Source organism: Leuciscus leuciscus, assembly GCF_965113295.1.
Source record: "Leuciscus leuciscus genome assembly, chromosome: 21".
NCBI classification, from domain to species: domain Eukaryota; kingdom Metazoa; phylum Chordata; class Actinopteri; order Cypriniformes; family Leuciscidae; genus Leuciscus; species Leuciscus leuciscus.
This window is the reverse complement of record NC_138745.1, coordinates 9,208,706-9,213,117: the sequence shown is the minus strand read 5'-3', so window position 1 is coordinate 9,213,117 and position 4,412 is coordinate 9,208,706. Positions and strand designations below refer to the sequence as shown.

The 4,412-nt window shown below is 36.4% G+C and overlaps 1 pseudogene across 1 annotated transcript; it reads right to left on the bottom strand.

The window, feature by feature from the left end:
- Window positions 1–1,868: 1,868 nt before the first annotated feature.
- On the bottom strand, window positions 1,869–2,666 carry LOC309485664 (putative nuclease HARBI1; annotated as a pseudogene). The gene has a single exon. The product of its transcript is annotated as a putative nuclease HARBI1 (transcript).
- Between the last annotated feature and the right edge of the window lie 1,746 nt (window positions 2,667–4,412).

Below are 4,412 nucleotides of genomic sequence, written 5' to 3'. Positions count from 1 at the left end.
TCCTCTAATCACGCCTCAGGTGGCTATTTAAATTATACGTCACGCATTTGACCTTGAGAAACGACGTCATATCCGCCAAGCATTATTACCAGAGCCCATCTATTAGACATTCTCTGTTATTACCTTGTTTTACTTTTTTAATTTATTTGTAATTAATAATAATGTTTATTGTAATATATTTAATATAAAGTTTTATTTATACAGCGCCTTTATTTTTAATTTGATAGTCTATATATTATGACATCCATTATTTTTGATTTATGGAATTTATTTTCATTTTACAATACTTTGGTCATAATTGTAGCATATTTTATAATGAGATATTAACACCCACTTGTATCTTTTCCCCCAGCACTTCCCTTAAAGGTATAGCGGAGGATGTTTTACTTCCTGGTGGGTAGTCTAAACTATTGGTCCTCCTAATTGTCAATCATTCTGGTGAATCAATCAAACTTTTCAAAAAGTGGAGAGGGCGGGTCTTATCTAAAATTTGGAAAGATCCTCCGCTATACCTTTAAGGAGGGCTTGTACTGTTAAAAAATTGTTTTACGTTTTTTAATTACAAATTAAATAAATATTTAATTTAATCAAAATGAAGAGAAACCTGCTCTGAAGCACCTGGGGCCAGTTGTTCAAAACTAATCTGATTGGATTATGGCTATCGGATTGGATCAAATCTTGAACATAGGTTGTTCAAAAGAAAAAAAGGATTCTGAAATCAGAATAAATCACAAAATCCAATCTTGGTTTTGATCTGGATTAAATGGCCAGTTTGTGTTTGTTTTTTGTAGCAAGATTGGGAGACTTTTGATCAAACAAAACAAAACAAAAAAATCTGGATTATACTGATCCCAGCATAAGTGTGGATTTCAAAAATAAGTAATGTGATATGTAATGTAATAAAACTTTAAAATTAGTCGAAAATACACCATTTGTAATCGTGTAATATACAAAAATGTATACTTTTTATTTTCCTCTTGATTAGTTTAACCTTTATAGTGCTAAAGTATAAAGTACACACTGGGTACCAATAGAGTGGTGCAGGTGTGACGTCACTTTGTTGTAGGCCAAAACGTAGAAGCCAGTTAGCATTTGAGCACTTCCGGTTCCATCGTCCCAAAGTCAATGTTTTTAAAAAAAAATTTTTTTTATGGGATTATGGTTAAATGGCTGAAATAAGGTCTGTGGTGAACATAAGATCAATATACTTTCACATTTTATTATATGATACATCAGTTTTACCCCACTTGTGATTTTTACTAGTTGTTACGTGTCTGGAAAAAGGCGGTTGCTAATGCTAACAATTGGCTTAATTTAGACTACAGAGTCTGTCGGGGAGATTAAACATCATCATGCTGAACGTCAGCTCAATCCGCTTTTACAGCATCGTTATGCTTATAATTGTGCTCTTATAAACTATTCTAACTCAAACTTTCTTGGAAAATGTTTAGTTAAAAACTGAAAGAGTTGTCGGAATATTAGTGGTGATGACGTCGAAGTTGTGGGACCGTGGTGTAGTTCGTTTATAGCCTACCTTTAGCTTTTTACTTCTGATGACTGCATTTAAGCTTCATCTGAGAAAAAAGTTTAAATTATCGTGATGGAAAAAACATGTACCTATTATAAAAGTAAAGTAAGTTTGTTTTTGGCGATAATCCAAAAGCCTATGGAAAAATCCTGGGTTTTTGTCGAGGGAACCAGTGTGATGCTAACTGCCGATGGCCTAAAAAGTGACGTAATATACCTGAACCCCTGAATAAAAGATTTTGTATAAATAATCCCCCAAAACAGATGTCAATAACAAAGAAAAATATTTAATTTTAACTGTCATTTGTCACAGTATATTAATTACAATCAATCATCAAAGATCAACCAGTCAAAAGTTGATAACAATTGCATCCCTTATTGCACATCCAGTCAGAACTGTGAGGCAATGCTCCGTGATTCCACTCGCAAGTAGTCACGTTACGACACGCGAAGCGCCTCTTATGGACTCCATTTAAGTGCCCACTTGTACATCTAATTTTGCTATGAGCAGTGTTGAAGCATGTCTGCTTAGGTGCGTTTGCTGCAAGAAAATGGGTCATCGTCAGCCATGGTAGGAGTGGATAGGCACTGTCTCCTAATATTATGCCATCCGGTCTGCTGTTTTGGAGCTCTCTGAACAGAGCACTCTCCCTCAGGATACGTGCATTATGGAAAGACCTAGGTCACTTCACGACAGCGTCACCCACAAGATGGATGTTGATGCTGTGCCTTCCCTTTCGATTGACATACTCCCAATCCCAATCACTTGTATGTGCACATGAGTGCTCAATAACCCCAATAGTATTGGGCATGTTCCTATAAGAAAAAGCATGTTCTTGCTCTGGGCAATCTGGTCATCCTTTGGAAATTAAACGAATTGATTGACTTGGCTCACCAATGCGATTGACACATATTTCATCACATCACTGACAGTTGATTTATTCACTCCTAAATTGTCACCAACAACTTGGTAGAAAGTCCCATTTTTGCATAGAAGCACAGAGCAATGAGGACTTGTTCTTCCACAGACTCCTTCGGGTTCTATGTTGAAGTTTTGGCCTAATAAGGTCTGCAATGTACTTAATATCAGCATTCCCAAAGCAAAATTGAGCATACAGTTCCTCTGATGTGTGTAGCATCTGGACCAATCAGACACACACAAATTATTCATTATATTTAATGAATAATCCAGCAAACTCACTTTCCCAACAAAGATCTATGAAACTTCCCCCAAAACTAACATCCCAAATGAAGCTAACACACTGGCAGAACAGGTGTCCTGTTACAGGATCATTAAGATTGATAAGACCTTTTACAACCCCAAAAAGGAATTTGCAGAGGGCTGTGACGCTCACTTAATTCTTACTGAGGAAGAGAAATAAACCCTGTTAATCCTATATATTCTATATATAACCACTTGAGAAATGTGTAAACATGTATCTCATTTTCCCATCTCATGATTTTCCTTTTATGTGGTTTGGCTTTTGTATTCTTGTAAACTTTATTGGGTTAATGTTTCAGACTTTGCATACTATGGTCAACCAAAATCATTTGTGTGGCATATTTGGTCTCTATAAACTCCAATCTTCGTTTCCCATTTGTTAATTTACATTACGTTTTGCTAACTTTGTGACACATTAGTATTATAAGAATCTTGAAGATTCTTTTCTTAAACACCCAATGAAATGACATATTCAAATGCCCTGCTAGAACACAATGGGTCGTAAAATTTCCCTCCAAAGGGAAATCTTCTCATTGGCTCACACACCTCCAGAGGGTGTGACATCTTCACGCTTTAAAAATCACTGATCACAAGATCAGCTCTCTTAGTCCCTTTCTGAAATGCTGACGTGAAGATGATGCTGAACTAGAAGTTTCTAAGGACCCCCAAGTTTGTGCCAGGTTGCGGCCTTGTCTTTCCATTCACCAAAGATCCTCTGACTACCACTGGTTCTCTCTCATCAAGACAACATCAGCAAAGATCAACTGGAGCCTCAACAAATTGCACCAGGACAGTTTAATTCAAATGGGCGAGACATGCAAGTATCGAGCTTAGTCTCATTATTTGATAAATTAAATATTCGTACCCCTTTTAAAGAAGGGCGTGTTAGAACTAAACTGATGGTTTGCTCAAGGCTGTTGATCTGCTGAATTTCAAACAATGCTATAATTTCTTGCTTTCCTGTATTCTGCTTTAGCTCTCTTTCCCTTGGTAAACTGTATGCATGTATGTATGTGTATGTTAGAGTAGTTTAAGTGTTTAGTCTAGTTAATAAAATCTTGTTCATGTCACACGTAAAGGTGTCCGTGTCTCAAGCTCATATCTGGAGTCTCTAATCATAGATTTTGACTACTTGCTCTTAGTAGTGCTGAAAAGTAAGAAAGACATTTCCCATGCCCTGGAAATGTAAATTTCTTAGAATTAATAAACAATTAACACTGAGTTTTCATGGGACAAAGAGGTTAATTGATTGTAATATTAATTTAAAACATTAAGTTAATTATATTAACTGATCCAAATATTCACAATCAATTATAACCAGTTATTATTGATTATTAATATTTCATAGAGCTAATTTGCTACATGTGTACTTACGCAGTGGTTTTGTACGCTCAACATACACTCTTTGATGAAATTCGTTCTATCCAAACTGGTGGTGGCGATGGACAATGCCTGCCATGTCAATGCCACTCATGTAAGTCCTCTGAGAAAGGCTGACTCTGTGATTGGTCTTTTCAAACACACCCAGAAAACATTACTTAGCTGATGTGCTTTGGCTTGTGTTGACTTCACTCAGTCATGACCAAGGCCAATAAACTCTCCATTCACCACACCAAAGAGATGGTCGCATGGTCTCAAAAGGACCTAATTGAAACCCACGCCT